Source organism: Mixophyes fleayi, chromosome 1, assembly GCF_038048845.1.
Source record: "Mixophyes fleayi isolate aMixFle1 chromosome 1, aMixFle1.hap1, whole genome shotgun sequence".
Lineage (NCBI taxonomy): Eukaryota > Metazoa > Chordata > Amphibia > Anura > Limnodynastidae > Mixophyes > Mixophyes fleayi.
Genome location: NC_134402.1, coordinates 433,680,763 through 433,700,487, shown reverse-complemented (window position 1 = coordinate 433,700,487; position 19,725 = coordinate 433,680,763).

Genomic DNA, 19,725 nt, shown 5'->3' with positions numbered 1-19,725 from the left:
CAGACCTCTGATTAATAATTGAATATGAAGGGGGCTGAGTATCCTTTCTGTTAAGTTGATCTCTCTCAATAAGTCCTCTAGTAACGTAGTTTCATGCTGTTCCTCCGTTGATATGGTAGGGCATCCTGCCCTTTCATTTGTTTAATCTTTTCTTGAGTTTCTCCCCTCCCCTCCGTGTCGGTCTGTGTCTATTCTTCCACCACGATTGTGGTTTTTTGTGGTTCTTCCTAAAAAAATCAGTCATCAGAAATTGTTTCCCTCTATTCCTAGGTGATCGAACTATAGTCTCAATCTCAGAGGAATCCACTTCTGATGTACTGTGGGTTTACTTGGTTTTAATATATTCCATTTAAATACTTTATTTTGGGTGTAATTTTGTTTATCTCAAATGAATTTGGTACGTTTCTTTTCAGTTATGTGTTTTTCAAATTGATCTAATTCATGTTTCAATTTGTCATAGACCTTCTGAAATTGATCCATCCAATAACATCTAATTTGACAAGATGTCTTCTGATGAAGAGACATCTGGGCAAAGCCAATCTTCCTTCAGCAAGTTTTGGCACCCTTATCTTTCAAAAAGACTAGGATGTCATCAAGGTATGTTACTACAAATCAGTAAAGTATATTCCAGAAAATATCATTACTAAAACTTTGAAAAACAACTGACAAATTACACAAGCCAAACGGCATCACCAGATATTCATAGTGGCCGTCTCGAATAATGAAGGCCGCCTGACACTCTTTCTCACGTATGTGGATAAGGTATGCTCTACGAAGATCCAGTTTAGTGAAAATTGTCAGATGCCGTAACAATTTTTTACAGTGACAGACTTAAAGCTACTGTAATCAATATATGGCTTGGACACCCAGTTTTTTTTAGCAAAGAAGAATACAGCTACTGCTAGGAGGGATAAGGTCTATCTCCACATTGGCCAAATACAAACATCTCTACATCACTTGCATATGGACTTGACCAAGAAGGTTTATTAAAACTTCAGTATCCTAAAGTGAATGTAATAAATACTGATCCTGAAATATCACTATTACAGGTCTTGTACTTTATCCAGTTAAAGCTTGTTTCAGGTTTTCTTTAATGTAGTCTGACATAACTTGTTTCTGGATCGGAGAGTAGATATAGTTGCACACAAGGAGGTGACTTCCCTGGAGTAAGAGCAATGGGACAGTCCCAAACACAATGAGGTGGAGAAATTTCAGACCATTGTTTTACAGGAGATGTCTTGGTTATCTGATTATTGGGGTGATATGACGGGAGTCAAAGAAGTAGCAGATTTGGCGGGAGATATTATTTAAATATCCAGCGTTCTTGATAAGCCAAGCTTTATTTGAGCAGACAACCAATCCATTTGAGGCAAATGTAACTGAAGCCAAATATAATGGAATTAGTGGTGCAAGGGTTTACTATAAATGTAATATTGTATTATTGAGAGCTAAGGGAGTGGTTTGGAACCAAATTCAAACACATGGAATCTTCTTGCCATCGATGGAAGTTAGAGAAACAGGAGCATCAAGCGGTAAAACTGTCTTAGCTAACTTGGGCAAGAAAATGAAAATGAAATTCCCTGCACCACCGTAATCTAAAAGAGAGAATTCCAGACCTGGAAGGACAATCAAGGGTAATAGAGATCAAACAGTTGCCAATATCAGAAGAATTGGAAGAGTGGGATATAGATTCTAACTTGCCTCCTCTGAACCAGTTAGGATTTTGCGTTTAGAAGACGCTTAGGACAGACAGTTGATGACCAGATTCTAAACAATAGTCACACATTGTTTTTAAACCTCCTTCCATGCTCTTCTAGACAGAGAAGAGTACATCCTAGTTGCATAGTTGATTCTGAGGGCTTGGAACCGAGAGGCCAGCTTAATTGGGAAAATTACATCCCTGTTTTTTTTCCTGAGAGCATTTCAGAAAGCGGATGTCCAATCTGTTGCACAAAGATATCAGATCATAAACAGAGGAAGGCAACTAAAAAATGAAAGCTCATCTTTAATCCGGTACGAGAGACCCTGCCAATTCTTAAACAGTGTGCGAAATTGTACTACATACTGGCCTATTCCTTGAACCCTGGCACAGGCATAGTATGTTGTAGGCTGTGGTGGAAGCTCTCCATGGTTTATGAAAGTTCATGCCAGGGACTGACCCAACAGCAACCAAATAATATAGACTACTTTAGCCTTTACTGTGGAAAATTGCAGAAAAGCAACTCAACATCGATTGCACATTGCTAAGGAACTTAGCAAATTGTAGGATCTCATGATATTTAGCAGGAGTGGGAATATGAAAATTAGAAGAAGTTGCAGGTTTTGAAAGTTGAAGATGGTTGGGGTTAACCAAAGTGTTCTGAAGTGTGTCTTTGCAGTCCTCTTTGCAGGTACAAGACATGACCAGCAGGTAAGTATAAGGTACTAAGGATCTGGATAACACAGGCAAGTATTCAGGAATTACTGTAGCTGGAATACAGGCAAGTATAGTCAAGAATGACCTAAGTAGCAGGGCTGAGAGACTAAAAGACGTGGCACCATGCAGATGCATTGAGCAGATGTGTATAGTCTGCTCTTTAACTAGGGGGCAGGTCAGAAGCAGAACTTGAGGTCAGCGACTGATCAACCAATAGGTTCATTTGGATGCAGAATAGGGCGTTGTATCCTGTGCGCCCTGCTGGATTTAACGGCTTCCTGTTATTTTTTTTCCCCTGCATTCCTGACCCGAAGGCTGCCTGAACTCATCAGAGAAAGCCTTGGTTTAAAGATGGCAGCCTAGAATATCGCCCAGAAAGTCACCATGTTGTATGGCAGACAGCCTGGGAACATTTCTGATTACAGTTAGCCGCCTCTCAGTGTGGGTCCCTGATAGCCACATTGAACTAAGAACAGGCAGCTAACAGCAATTGGAGTTGCTGACAGTGATAGTAGTCAATATAGCAACACTGTAAAGGAGGACACCACATACCCCAACATGAGGAGCCTGAAGATCTCATTGCCGACAAAGTGGGAATACAGACTGCTTGAAAAAGAGACTTAAAGCAATTGTGACCGATGAAGAGGCCGGCAGAGTGGAATGACGTCCCTTGGAATGGACACACTATCATTCCTGCTGTCATGGCGGTAGTTTAAGAAGGCGACGTCTGTAAATGAACAAGGCTATAACAGTGTAAAGGAAAACTAGTTTAAAAAATGAGTATTTACTATGTCTTTTTTAGCATGGTTTTATATTTAATTTCAAGGTAGATGTTAGCATATTTTTCATTATGTCAACTTTAGATAAGTAATATTGCCTTTGGAGTTTCAATGCCTGCAGCCTTTATTATATTATCTGAGGTTACTATGCTGACTAAAATGGCATGTACAAATTGTCAATTCATGAATATAATTGTCAGTAATTACTTATTCAGAGGTTATTCCTACTGCTATATTATCGTACGTTAAAGGTCAACTCCACCTTCAGATACAATTATCTTTCAGTACATATATTTATTTACTTTGCCTTCAGATATAACAAAAAATATACAATGTAGATATGGGAAAATATTTTGTACAATTTTGATCAAACTATGATTCACACCTAGGGGGGATTCCCCCCCCCCCATATTATCATATACTCTGCCCCTATGAGAGAACCATGTGTGATATTTGCAAATCATCAGCTCTGCTGACTCAATGTAATTGAGGGTTAATCATCTAATTGTGCCTCATCCCAGGCATACAGCGTATACTAAGGAAGTGTTATATTTCTTTATCTTGTAACTGTATTGCATTTATATTGTATGGAATTTATTGTGCTTTATTATATTCAATGCCCTTTATCTTTTTATATTAAAGATAAAATTTAATAAGCTTTGGTCTTCATAAAAAGACTTTTGGATTTGTCAGACTATGAAGAGGCATATTGCTTGTCCATGTTAGTGAGAGGGTCCCCCCCCTTCCAGAGTGGAGCCCATGATGAGGGCAAAGAAAAGAGTAAAAGACTCACTGGCCATGAGATCCAGTGAAGGTAAGATTCTTTTCTTTTCCCTTACAGGTCCCTGAGCTGGTCAATCAGGGCTCAACACGGCCATTTGAACTTTTGGAAAAGTGACGACTGTTATATAAACCATTGCGCCTGGTGCAATTTGCAGTGGAGCAGTAGAGCCAAAGACAGTGGACGTTGGAAAAAGACGCTGGCGGCAGGAAGCCCTTGTCAGGGCTAAGTGCACCCTTGCCAGAAAAGGAGGAGAAGAAGCGCCGAACAGGCGGCGAGGTGGAGCCGGTTGGAGGTCTGGAAGAGGCCCCAGCAGAAAGGCTGGTACCCCGCTAGTTAGGTCGGGCATCAAGCCCATGGTACATTCTGGGCGCTATGCTCATGGGCCCTGGAAAATTAAGGGAGTAGGTAGGATATCTTTTTGGCACATAAAATCATTTCAGGCTCAAGTCCTGTGTGGAAAATTAAATCCTGTTCCTTTATCTGCATTTTCTTTGCATTGGTGTCTGTGTGACTGTGGGAATTCGAGCTAGGGTAGTGCACCGCACCTAGTGGTAGAAGCGTTAAAGTTGCGAGGTGTCTGATTATATAGTTTGTTGTTAGGATCAGGGTGCTGCTTTGTTGTTGCTGTAGTTAGCGCTAATGTGGGAGGCACATTTGAGAGGGTAAATAGCTCTGTGGGTGGGCTGTGTTTTGTCTCCCCTGTTTTCTAGGCAACGATTGGAGGGTTGCAGATGACCATCAAGAGGAGGTAGCGAACATTCGTCTGTGAATGCAATTTTCGGGTTGTGTCCCTCTCTTGGTTGGGCCCTCATCTAAACGGAGAGTAGGGTATTCATGCGGGGCTTTTCCCTGCCCTGAATATCCATAGTCATACGCCTTGACCCAGAACAAAACAAGGTGTCGACAATTGGGGTAGAGTTAAATGTCTCTACTGTCTATCGTTTCCTCGGACCTCCTCACCTCTTCCTTCCGGTATCCCAACCCTTCAGCAACCTGTCTGGTTTTTTCCCTAGACCAAAGTGCTGAGGGGTTTGAATGCCGAAGTTGAACTCTGGAGTTCCTGGTGAGGAGTGTACGGTTCATCCCATAGTCGTCCCTCAGGATCGGGCAAGTAATTGGGGTGCCGGGAAGGGATTTACGGTTAGTGTTGCCCTTGTTCCCTAGGCACCATTCATATGTTAATCCTGTGAATGCTGGTGTGTGAATTGTTAACCCTTTTGACCAACAAGGAGCATAGTTTGTGCCAGCGGGTACATTTGTGTAAAAGAGTGAGGGGTCATTTTGCCCTAAAACAATAGGTTGTGGCTGAGATTTTGTGTGTTTGAATGTAAGAGAATTGTTTTGGGGGTGATTCGGCAAGATCTGTAGCATATGGAATAGGTGAGTGCAAGATTGTGTGCTGCATTCCTGTTTAACTCCTCACATTAAACATCATTGTGATCCATCAAAAGCATGGCCAATAATGGCAGCTGGAGAGGAAGGGGGAGCAAAGACAGGAGAAGACATGAAGTCAACCATGCTCTAGCAAAAGGGGACATTGACACTTCTACATAAAGTGCATTTCATTGTTATTGTCTCTTGTTGTATATATATTCTCTTCCATGTTACTTACAAGGTAAATATTTCAAGTCCTTATAATGTAATTCTTAATTCGTAAGACGTGATCTAAATTATTTTTTATCTCCTGACATTCCTAGAAATAGATATCGGAAAGATCGGAGTATGCAAAAGTTTCACAAGCTGTTCTAGATCACATGTATTTAATCTTTTAACTGACACTATCATTTGATTTATTTTCATTACACATTTTTCATGCTTAAATGAAAAAAAAAAAAACACATGACCAGCACCAGATCATAGACAGAATGTCAAATTATTTAGTAGTAAAATATGGCTGGATGGATTTCACAAAGAGCTGTCTTTATTACCTTTGATAATAAACAAATACAAACCAATTTATTAAAACAATGCAAATAAAATTGCAACAGCAAAGTCACCAAAAGCAGCAATCAATTATTATAAATCAATTATAATTATTATATAAATTCAACATAAAAATCCAGTATTTGCAGAGCTGTACCTGGTCGGAGGGGTTGACAGAAGAAAAATCTTTATAGTCAACATTTAAAAAGAGCTCAAACATTGAAAAGATGTTAGATGATTAATTCAAGACACTGCTGGGGATAAATGTATTAACCTCTGACCCTATCCTCTGATCCCAGCAAATCGGCGATGTTCGGCGACTTTGCCGGTCAAATTTAAAACGCCCCTGTATTTCAAGGCAAGTTTTGCCTTAAGGCACATTGCCGTTATAAATTTACATGAAGGTAGTTAGGAATATATGTTTAAATCTCGTAGCTCTACAAACCTACCTCCACTGAACATTACATGTAATCTTTAGAGTACGTGGTGGTCACGTTGACCTACATGTTCACACATCCATCTCTTACAGATGAAAAAACTGGTGATTATTTCAGGATTGCTCTGATCTCTGGTTGTCTGATGAAAATTGATTGAAAGACAGTTTATTTTTGTCCTTCTAGGTTCTGCTCCCATCTTAAAAACGAATGCATTTCTCCTGCCAACAGATGAAGAACTGTCTTTTAAAGATTTATGATAGAACTAATCTGATACAAGATTTTTACTTTGGTGTTGCAATTTTATTTGAGTTGTTTTAATCAATTTGTTTCAATTTGTTTCAATTTGTTAATAAGTCATCATTTGGGATATCAATTAAACCATATTTTTGCTACTAGAGAATTTGAGATGTGTATCTGTGATATAGCCATGAACCGGAATTTTCGCTATATTTGTGTATATTGAATTTAAAGGGAAATGGTATAGGGTTCTTAAGAGAACAGCTGCTGAATTTGACACACTGGGCCTTAATCATCTTAGTCCCGCAGCATACCATATTTTGCGTGAAATTGTTCTGCTCATACTTACAAATGGACCTTACGCCAATGAACACAATTACAAGCAGTTCATGTTCAAACACAGATGACACTTATTACCAGCTACGGCTTGAAGGGTGGAACAGAGGAGGGAAGGGGTGGATGAACATAGCCAAGGTAGAGTAGCGGCGTTCCCATGCAGATGCAGGTAATTCAAGGTCAGCCGTACACAGTAGTGCACTTGTTTGCACCTGCACCAGGGCAGGTGTACCTGACGGCTGCTAGTAAGGACCAAACACGTCATTCACTCTCACAATCTAATGGGATGATTGACAGTTGACCTGCACATCTGACACCATTCATCTCAGCAAACAGCAGTTTAAGATCATGGCAGGTTGACGTCATTGTGCCATTTCGTTTCCAAAATAAGGAACATAATAAAAATGCTGACCGCTTCCATAAAAGACGTAGGTGAAACGTTCACGTATGCGTCTCAGTAGCAATAAAAGTATTTTATTTTGTTTCGAAACCATGGCATACGCTAGCATGTGAGGATGGTTTAAATGATCTTACTGACCCTTTTTTTCAGAATTTCGGTCATATATTTAGACATAGTTGCATACATTAGGCAATGCGTTTTTATTTTTTCAAATGTTAGGAGTGTGTTGCCTATTTGAGGCAGTTTATACATAGTTACATACATTATCACTCATTCATTCATTCATGTTTAAATAAGTTCATCCACTAAGAACCTTAAGTAGGTTACATATTTGCACAGACCAAGCTTTGTTATCTGCAAGTATGTTTTGTCTATAATCTGTATAAGGACATTTTTTCACAGTATTGCCATCGGTAGTGGGGTTCCATGGGTGGAAGAGACCGAGGTTGCTGGCCAGGAGGAAGATGACATTGATCCTAGTCCTCTAAATTCACAAGATTATTCCAGGCACATGCAATTTCATCTTATTTACATGTAAGTAGCTTTTGGGTTTGCTTAAAATTTTATGCTTACAATAAATGAACAAAAATAAGAGGTGGAGGGTGAACAGGTACCACAAGGACAGAAGGGTAAACAGGTTGATGCCCAGTGTAATGATCTAACATAATGATCTAACATAATGGAAAAAAAAATGACATCATAACCATGTATGTTTTTGTCCATAACATCCAAGTTTTTGCATCATATCTGTAAATTTCAAAACACACATTAGTAATTTATAGGCAAAATGTATATTTTTTTGTCATGTTTGTATATGTGGGCTCATTTAGAGAACAAAATGACACCAAATGATTTGACAATATGCGCAGAGTGCAAACTTCATATCTTTGGTTTTATGGCAATTTTACCTGTGCATCTTTTTAAAACTTAGTTATTCTGCAAGGGATCATCACAGAAAATACGTAATAATCTTGGCTACATAGCATATTATCCAATAGGCTTATTAGATTGCATTCTAGGGTTCTAGCCCTTGGTGGTTTTGTTGTTGAAACAGGACAATTAATCTGGAAAACACATGAAAATTTACATTGTTGGTAGAGGTGTTCAGATTGATTTAGTAACAACATTACAGTCCTTTCATTAATTAGTGCATGTATTCTGATATGAAATTACCTGGAGGGGATTGTTGCGTGGTTGTGGGAAGGGCTCTTGCCAGTAGTGATCCACTCCACACCTTGCACCAATTGGTCGTCAATGCAGGCCAATGCCGTGCACTCCAGAAGACTGAGGACTAAGGACGTCATGAGACCACCGCCTGTCTGTCCCCCTGGCTTGTCTGCATTCTCTAAGTTTGTCCTTAAGACAACGCTTAAATTCATCCCACCTGTGTGAAATGTTCAAGTGAAGAAATTTACAATATATACTGGCAATAACAAGTTAAAAAGACTGTCGTAGACATACATATATATATTAATGTTTTTGGGTTTTTTTGTGCCTAAAGGTCAAATAATAATCACAGACTGCTACACAGCCATAAACAACTTGTTCTACTTAAAACAGGTCGCAACGTAAGGTTGCAAAGATTTAAATGTTTTGGGTTTAATGTTCCCATGCCTTGCACAACATATGTGTGTTTACCAAAATGCCCACCTCCTTTCGATATTGTCAATATACCCTGAGCACAATATAATTGAAAAAGATGTATTCGCTTACTGTTTCTTGACCTCAGTCACAGACCTGCTAACAATGGGACATGTTTACAAAGCAATGTATAGCACCGATATACAGATATACAGCCTGGATCACAAAATTGCAAGGAACACTCTTTGCATTTGTTGTTTGTGAATGTCCAGGCATTTGCCTTGGTACGACTTGTTACATAAGTAATGAGCAAATGAATGATGCCTATAGGGCAGAAAAGCTGATACTGCGGCATAGGTATGTCTGCAGGCGCATTATAGTGCAACGGCAGTATCGCTGGAGTGACCTACGATGAAGACAATCCCAGCTCCTTGCGCATCTAAGTGGTGAAATTGAATGGACTAAGTTCACAATTAAAAATATATAATTTGAATAAAATGATTAGTTGGATCTACCCATGTAGTTATATCCCAGTGTAGAAAAGAAGGTATTGCATATAGTAATGTGGCTTGTAATAACATTCATTGGACAAGCCCTGCTATGTGTCACGACTCTGCCTATTCTTTGTATGTAGTAGCAGTACCTCAAATCCACCAGAGGTGCTGCTGTTCTGTTCCTGACCTTTTCACCATGTCTGTAGGAGTTAATCCCCTTGCCTGATGCCTGATTAGAGCTGCACCTGTCCCACAGCTTGAAATACCTGCCTCAAGCTCTGCTCTGTGCAGGTCATCTTTAATCCCTGGCTGCAGCGGGTTCCTCCCTGTTCCAGTGTTTGTGATTCTGCTGTTGATCTCCCGTTGTGACCCTCTGCCTGATTCCTGGACCCTGCTTGTTTGCCTGTTGCCCCGACCACGGCTTGATTATTGGACTATGTTATTTTGCTTGTGACCCCGACCTGTGCCCGGCCATTGGATTCTGCTTAACTTGATCTCTGCATTCCTAGATGAATCAGGCCCACAGTTTTCCTATTTTTTCCTGAGAGTAACATACACTATAGAAATTTAAAGGTTTTATGAAACTTTTTTACACCTGGAAGCGCATAATCAGTCTGACATATATTTTATATGTTACCAATTTTCACTGTATTCCAGTGGACAGAGAAAGCTGGTGTTGAGGAAAGGTGCGGCCTGTGGCATGTTTTGGGTATTTCTGGGTGTGGCGTAATTTCTCCCGATTTTCCAATCAGGAAGGTAGGGAAATATCATACTTGCCAATTTCTGAGATCTCCACTCCGGGAAGGGAGAGTTCTCGTTCGAGTCCTGGGGGCGTGGTCACATGAATCACGTCATTATGCCCCGCCCCACAGCTAACCATCACAATTTTCATCCTAGTACAGCAGGGAATGGGGCCACAATGGCGCAATTCAATGTCACTAAGGCCCGCGCCCACCCACTTCATTAACAAAGTGGGCAGGATGCAGGAGGTTGCCCTTCTCTCCCAGGAGTCCTGAAGGACTCCTGGAAATTTGGGAGTCTCCTGGACATTCCAGGAGAGTTGGCAACTGTGGAAAATATGAATTTTATGCATAACAGAAAGGAGTATATCATCATATAGTGCTGCTTGACAGCTGGAAACTTTATTTATGCAATGCTGTGATCTGCTTCAATTCCTGTCGAGCTTAACTTTTTTAAAGGTAATTTAAAAAAAAGGTAATTCATTGGTAATTAGAGGTGTTATTGAGCACACATTTATGAGGATCTGTTTCTGGGATAGGTTGGTACTTACTTATTATATATAGCACTAGTTGTCACACTTATACCTGACTTGAGGCCCCGTAAAGTAGTTGTGTTTTTGAAATTTATAAAATTAAAAAAAGAAGCAAGTGTGCAATAGACATTTAGGGGTAAATGTATCAATCTCCGGTTTCTTCAACTCGCGGGAGTTCAGCGAGATGACAGCTAAAATTTAAAGTGGCGCTGCCTTGTGAAGGCAAGTTTCCCTTGCGCCGCTTTAAATTTTAGCTGTCATCTCGCGAACTCCCGCGAGTTGATGAAACCGGAGATTGATACATTTACCCCTTAGTATTTAATTATTCCTCACAATCCTGTAAAGTAAATAACAAACAAGACTATGATGAAATAACATAAAAACTATTTTTTCAAAATGAAAAAGTGCTATGGATTTCTTTTAGCATGATTTTATATTAAGTTTCAAGGTAAATGTTAGTATTTTTTTTTCAGCCTGCCAACTTTAGTAAGTAATACTGCCCTTGGAGTTTAAATGCCTGCAGCCTTTATTATAATATCTGAGGTTACTATGCCAACTAAAATGCTGTGGACAAATTGACTATTCATGTACATAATTGTTAGTGATAATTACATACTCCGATGTTATTCTTAGTGCTATTAAATTACAAAGTAAAGGTCAACTCTACCTTCAGACAAAATTGCTTTGCAGCAAACGTGTCTATTTCCAATGCCCATAGATATAACAGCAGATATATGATGTAGATGACACATGGTGAGCATGGTTTATGATAAACATGGTATCCAATACAGAAACCTGAGATTATTTGTTGTTTTATCCAAGAGTCACAACCATAAAAACATCTTCTTGGAAAGTAAACATGACTGAAGGCAGAATGGCCCTTCAAAATGCTGCAAGAATAAGTGTTTTGGATTAAGGGTGGAGTATGGATAGGGTAAGAACATAGAAGGCAAAATAAACGTATCCAAAGATTGTTGAAAGTGTTGGAAATAAGGCTGTAAACACTTGCATCTGAGACAGATATGTAAAGTCAATTCTTCATGTTACTATGCGTTTTTTTTACACTTTTGAACCTCTTGTATGGATATCCAAACTGATTGGAGAAGCAAAATTGATCTGAATGGCTGATGAGCACCACATAATGGATGGGCCTTGCTGGACATGAGTCTGATGGTGGACAGCATATGAAATGCTAAATTGTCACTAAAATGTGCTTGATTACACACACAAATGCAAAAACTATAACTGTTTAATTAATGGACTGAAATGAATGAAGATTGCACTTTTTTGTCAACGTGCTGGATGGGTGCATATAGAAACTGTAAGGTCCCTCAAAATTACCACCAGCAAGAAGCATTGGTAATTGGTACTTTACTTCTACCAGAGGCAAACTCAGGATTTCTATAGGGGGGGTTTCCATGCCATGCCACCAGATTGTATGCAAGGGGTATGTCTGTCATTTGGGACAGTGCTAGGCTCCTCCAATCCCCTTGAAATACACAGGCAATAGTAGCCAACTCTCCTGATTCTGGTAGGGTAGTTCCAATTTTATGTGACTGTCATGCTTAGTCAAAACTTTGTTCCAATTGCAAGGATAGCTGTTTGTCTTGCTTCATATTGTGTTACTTATTAAGGATAAAATGCATGCATATAACTGTAGTGCATGCGGCTTGCCCTCAATGGACAGTACAACGTGAGGCGGAACATATACTACAACTATCATTGCAGTTGAGACAAAATCCTGACTGAGTGCGAGAGTCACATGAAATAGGGAATACTCCACCAAAATAAGGACAGTTGTCAGACTGTGCTGCTCTCTTCTACCTGCATAATACCCTGCAAATTACAGGTATATTGCTGCATGCAACCCAAAAGCTGTGGGTTTGAAAAAGTGGGGATGTTGCCTATAGCAACCAATCAGATTCTAGCTTTCATTTATTTAGTACCTTCTACAAAATGACAGCTAGAATCTGATTGGTTGCTATAGGCAACATCCCCACTTTGTCAAACCCGCAGTTTAGTAAATCTAGCCCTTAGTGTCATATTATTCCTGCATAATAAATCTGACATCATTCATTCATATGGTGTCCAACTTGTATTGGGGACTCGGGGGCTCTGTGTCCCACTGTCATGCCATGACCAAAAGAAGAGCATCCAGGAATCAGTTATGATCCTCTCAACAGAACATCCGCTAGAATGAGAAGAAGGGTTCTCATTGTAGCGGATGTATATTTAATCCTCAGGGGCATATATCTAAAGACTTTTTTGTCTATATACAATTGACCAGAATTTTAAAGAATATCGCTATATCTTCTGTACAATACCTGATACGGATATCTTTTGATCGTTATATTCCATGAGCTGGAGACATATATGTATATGATTTCCACTAATTGAGACCAAGTGCATATATATTTTTGTAATAGAACTCACGTGAGGTTCTTAATGCTGTATACCTGTTACGAGCCGCGGCGGTGCCCAGCCGCCGCGACTCTCCTACGTCTGTCCCGGCCGTCGCTATGGCGACCGGGACGTCACTTGCGGGGGCTTGCCTGCCGTTGCCGTGGCAACGGATAGACGCTCCTCTCTCCAGCGCCGCGTCCCGGCGTTGCAGGGCAGCAGTGCGCGTGCGCAACAGCGGGGCAAGCCTGCGGGCTAATTTGGCCAGTTGATGTAATTAGAGAGCTGGGCTCTCATTGGTCTGCTTCAGTATTTAGGGCAATGAGGTCTGCTGCCTCATTGCCGGTTATAGCTTCTGTCCCACAGTCTGCTGACCTGCTTGTTCCTGTTCCTGTTCCTGTCTATTGTATTCTGCTGACCTCTCGTGTATGACCCTTGGCTTTGGACTTCGCTTGTGTATTCCGTGACCCTGACCTTTGGCCTGTCTACTGTTTCTCGTGTTTGCCTGTGACCCTTGACCCCGGCCTGTTAAACTGGACTTGCTACCTGCTGCCGGCCCTTGACCTCTGCGTGGACCTCACTCCGCCTGCCTGGGTTCTCCCCAGCCGGTACACACCTCACGACCCTCTGTCAGTCTGCAGCCCAGTCTGTCTCCACCATCAGGGGCTCCAGTGAACATCTGATTGGCAGAGTAGACTCTGGGTTGTGTTGTGCTGGCTGGAGGGGTTCCTAACAATACCTATTTATTTTTTGTATGAAGGCTTGTCCTCTTGGATATTCTTTATATATACACATATATTGTGTTATTTCTCTGCTATATTTATGGTTCTTTACCTTATACTAATTGTCAATCCAAGTTAATAAATGTGTATATGTCCATTACTCTGTCTATATATACACTTATATATTCATATACAGTTTTTATTGTTTTAATTTATATTACATTTGTATATTTGTTAAAAAAAAATTATTAAACCCATAATCGGTGATTCTGCGCAATTCTTTATTTTTGTTCTGTTATATATATGGAGGCTTAACACTGCCTCCTTTTGAGTTTCTGCATTTGCTGCTCTTTAACCAATTTTAGCTATACGCGTTTGATATTAGCGCCAGAGATTAAAGTTGTTTGAATGATCCTCTCAACACCCGCCTCAAGGGGAGGAGCCAAAAACAAACTGCTAGAGGCTAGTGAATATTTTGCTGTGAATGCTGCCAAGGATAAGAAAGGATTTTCTCACAATAACTGTTGTCCTGACAGTTGTTTGCAGTTGTACGGTTGTATGTAAAAGCCAGATTTAAAAGCCAGCCCAGAAGGAGAGTCTTTGGAGTACAGGAAAATACCTAACTTGCCACTGCCTATGAGATATCAGTAGAAATCATATGAACACAGATAAGTTTCTGGTTTATTTTGCTTTGCTATGTTCAAATTATTTAAGCGAAACAAGTGAGACATCAAACTGTTTTATTAAAACCTCTGTTCTGAACTGTAATATTGCTGAGAGTTTATGCTTCTGTCTGAAGGGAGAGTTTATTCCAGCCAAATTTGCTATATCTAAAGTTATCTGCAAGCTGATGCAGTGTGCAAGGGGCATAGAGAGAAATCATTTGTCTCAAGAGTTTGTCTATATTGCATCAGACGTTTGATTCTATTGTGACATTGCCTTAAATGGTTGCTGAGGATATAATTGCAAGTTGTTTAACTCTACAGTTGTTGGGATAGATCGATTACTGATTTAATCTTGTACAAGTAAATAAGCTTTATGTGTCCAGCTGAAACTTCGCATTAACCTGTGGATTACAATTTACCCCCGTGGGTTCTGTCTATTGTAATGTGACCCTAATCTACAGTCATTTCTGATAAAGCATCTAACCAGAACAAACTGCAATAATTATTGTTGCTTCTCTACTAATTTTGTGTGATACATGTTGTATAATTGCACTAAAAGTCTATCATGATTGATTTGTCTAGATAATCTGCTGCAGCAGCATTTTTGTGCATTGGTCTAATTAACTCATTAGCAACCGGTTGTCTCTCAAAAGTATTTATCCATGAAACTTATTTCACTGAAGCACAGTTCTTAACCTTAAAATGAGTTTTATATGTTTCTTATGTTTGCACACTACTGATATTGTTGAAACAAGATTCCTAAATTGTTATTTATTTTGTAAACATGTTGAATAACATTGCATATTGAAGGTCATGTGTTATTACTTTACTAAATTACAGCTACTTATTTGCCGCGGTAGTAAAACCTTAAGCCACAAGTAAGGAGAAAAAACCCACGAGTTTATGCCATTTTAACCCTGTATCCCTTGTTTCATTCCAACACTACTGGAGGCACATTGCCTCTTTACCATACCACTGGGCCTGTAGAAGCTTTCCTTACATTACTTATGGGGTGCCAACCATCTGTCATGTTACATCTATTCTTGCAGCTTTTACTACCTGTGGCTGCTGGTGTCTAAAGCTTAGTTTCTGCCTGTTTGGACCCTGGACTGTTGGGGCCTTGTTTAGGAAAAAAGGAATAGGTACTGCAGCACTTCAGACACCTTGTGATACAGACACCCTGCAGGTTTCAGACACCGACAGCTTCTTGCTTGAGAACACATGTACTTTTATTGTTTGCATCACAATAAACATTGACACTTGTAAGGCTGACACCAGTAAGCAATGTCCTGTTGTCTACACCTCCTAGTAATCCTAATGCTAGCTAGACACTTAGGGCTAGATTTCCTAAACTGCGGGTTTGTAAAAGTGGAGATGTTGCCTATAGCAACCAATCAGATTCTAGCTCTCAGTTTGTAGAATGCACTAAATAAATGACAGCTTGAATCTGATTGGTTGCTATAGGCAACATCTCCACTTTTCCAAATCCGCAGTTTAGTAAATATAACTCTTAGTCCCTTAATTCGACAACGGCCAGCTCTTGTAGCATTGGTCACATCTAACAACTAAAAGGACATGTTTAAATACACAAGGCTCCTCCCATTAATCTAATTACATTATTAGACCATGAGTTTACCCTAGGAGCAAATATTAAACCCTGTTGGGAAGCTTGTCTCACCTGTCCCTATGCAGGAGAGATGTGGCCTTTGCCACAATACATAAAATAAGGAAAAGCTAGCACTGAGAGAACCATTTAGGCTTTCCAACCAGCCCCGTTAAATCAATCACCTATGTTTAATAAGTTGGCCTCCCTACCTAAAACCAGCCCTGACATTAAATTAATAACATTCACATTGAAAAAAACAGACATATTTCCTCCCAAACATGTCCTAACATTAAATAAGTGGGACTCACAGCCCCAATATTAAATAATTAATATTCTTATTTAATAATTAAACCTATTAAATAATAGGTATTCAAAATTAATAAATAGTCATGCTTCTACCTAAGCTCAGCCCCACATTAAATTAATAATCCCCAAACGACCCTAGCATTCATGAAATAACACCATCACACCACATTAAATTAATGGTAGAGATGTGCGCAGCTCCCGTGTTTTGGTTATAAAACAATCTTTGTGTTTTGGTTTTAGCGAAAAATCTTCATTCTTCTGTTTTGGTTTTGGATTTCGATTTCACTTAAAATTGTGAAAAACAGGTAAAAACATGTGATTTTAAGCTGTTTTTGTTTCTACATTAGTATCGATATTATTAATATTCATTTACAGTCATTTATAATTTATTTTCTAGTGATCTCTTCACAACTGTTAAAATTTTCACTAAATTTGTCCAAAGGCTGCAGCGAGCTGGCTGGCTATAATTAGTAACAGAGCAGTGGCACAAATACATGACAGTTTAATAAAAGATACAATCCCTATTAATCATTGTGGTACAGCACTGGGAGGTGGGATGGCAGTTTAATAAAGTAAAGGACCTTTAAAACATAAAAGCAGAGGAGTGTCCGAAAGGATAGTAAGTTTAGAAGAATATACCAGGATAGGCCCACCCCACAACTGAAATGCTTGAGAAAATTGCTGAAGCATATAAAGTGTGGAATTACACTTCATTACTACCTCTTGCTGGGTGTGATACATATGTTTGACAGTTACATGAAAGACATTTATATGATTGAAACCATAATATAGACAGGGTTGAAATATCAAAAATAATGATATTGACGGTGTTGTTAGGTCGACAGTTGAAATGTAGACAGTATTATTAGGTTGACAATTTGAATGTAGACGTTATTATTAGGTCAACAATTGAAATGTAGAAAGCATTGTTAGGTCAACTAATCAACGTAGACAGTGAAGGCAATTGTGTGAGGGGCAGGGTCATATCTGTACTAGTGAGCGGCCAAAAGACAGGGTGCTGTGTTACAGTGACAGTTACATGATCAACATTTATATGTTCCACATCATAATATAGACAGGGTTGAAAAGTCAACAACAATGACATTGACAGTATTATTAGGTCGACAATTGAAATGTAGACAGTATTATTAGGTCGACAATTGAAATGTAGACAGTATTATTAGGTCAACAACTCAAATTCTTCAAATTTAAGCAGTAGTATTAGGTTGAAATTAATATGCCTAATCCTGTCCCTAACCTTATCCCTAGCCTTATCTCTAACCCTATTCCTTACTCTATCCCTAACTATACAATACTGTCTACATTTCAATTGTCGACCTAATAATGCTGTCTACATTTCAATTGTCAATCTAATATTTTCGACTTTCTGAATGTCAAATAAATGAATGTCTAACCATCGACCACATACCTTTGGAAATGTGAGGATGGGAAGTGGTAATCATGATGATTTAGACCTAGAAATTCAGGGTGCTACTTTGGAACTTGCTAATGTGCAATAGGATGAGGGAGATAAATGTAGATCTGAATATGTTACAATGTGTTGTACTTGAAGAAGACAATGAGGAGAATGATACATGTGTCCGAGTAAATCAGTCACCAGTGGTACCACCTCATGCCCATCATACCTAGGCAAAACATTAAAAAATCCACCTCTTGCATCTGGAAATATTTTCATTCTGACCCAGACAACATTTGTCAAAGTATCTGTAGCCTTTGTGATGCCACAATAAGTAGAAATAGGTACCATCATCATATTCATCATTTATTGATATAAGCCAGAAAATTTCGGACCACTTTTCAATATTGACAGACAGGGAGGTAAGATGGCCATGCTCACAAGCTTACAATCTTCCTGTTACATTATTTTAAGCAAGTTCATTCAAGTAGTATATCAAAAGGTGGAAAATCATGTATAGTAACAAGCAGTCCAACATCAGCTAGCAGCAGAATGGATAGACACCTCATGCAATCTGCACCTACATCATCAACCTCCTCATTATTAGTAAGCAGCCCAGCATTCATTTTTCAAATGCAAACTGACTCCCCTAATGTAATCCATGATTCCAAATGTACATCTTTGTGTACTATGGCTGCTGCTGCTGTTGCTGGGGGTGAAGCGGCTATAGAGGAGGTGACTAAGAAGAGTTAGAGTAGCTTTAAACAATAATTGTCTGTGAAGACAGCCAGCATCCTGGCTTAGTGGTTCACTAAAGCAATGACAACTATGTTAACATTGGATGTGCATCCAAATTCGCCATTGATGCAATAGATTTCAGCAGGTTAGTTGAGATCATGTGTCCAGGCTTCCAAATCCCATCTCGATTCTATACCTTCCGAACAGCAATTGTTCAGCAGTACTGGGAGGTTAAACAAAAAGTAATTCAGTCCTAGAAAATGGCATTGTACCGACTATCCACTTAATTATGAACATGTGGACAAGCGGTACTGGTCAAACAAAAGACTACATGAAAATGAGAGCCCACTGGATAGGTCTATCTCCTTCAGCAGCAGCAGCACCTCTAACATCATCATCATCCTCCTCATCCATTCAGCATAGTAGAACTATCACAGAATGCCAGGTCATTCACAGATACCTGTCTTTTAGCAGCTTACTAGTACAGATATTATGCTGCCCCTCACACAATTGCTTTCAGATTTAAAAACTTGGGATTTTAAAAACAAATAAATATATTTTAGGGGTGTACTGCTCACAGTACAACAGTACCCTGATTTTTGTCCACTAAATAATTCAGATGACACTGATACTGACGCTTGCACAACTGCCTTCAGATTGAAACACTTGCATTTTCAAAACAAGAAAAAAAAAAAAATTTCCACTCCAAATTAGTTGACTTTTATACTATTACTATTAAACGTCCTACCTACATGCTACATGCTACCTCTAAAATGGCAGTTGAGAGGAGGGAGGGCTATATGTAGAAGATATTGGTAAAAAAAACCTCGAAAGATCAGTCATTTTACTGGGAATTAGGTTTTACCTCGTTTTTCCATCCAAATTTGGTGTGAGAAACCGAGTCATGAATCACTTCGACTTGGTACCTCAAAATTCGGATCTGTCAGATTTCTCTGAATCCGAACAGCTCATGTCTAATTAGTAGTCATTGCTGTGACCCCACTATTAAATTAAATAGATCTCACCATCAAACAATGGAGGTGTATGGAGAGCAGATTAGGACAGTATGGGGCAGCCTAAAACTTCAAAATCGCTAGACATGCCCCCTTGTGACATATCCATACCCACATTGTGACATGGCCGAGTCCCCAGTCCTGATCCCTCATTTCCAAATGGTGGAGGTATGCGTATTATAGTTAATCAGCGAGATC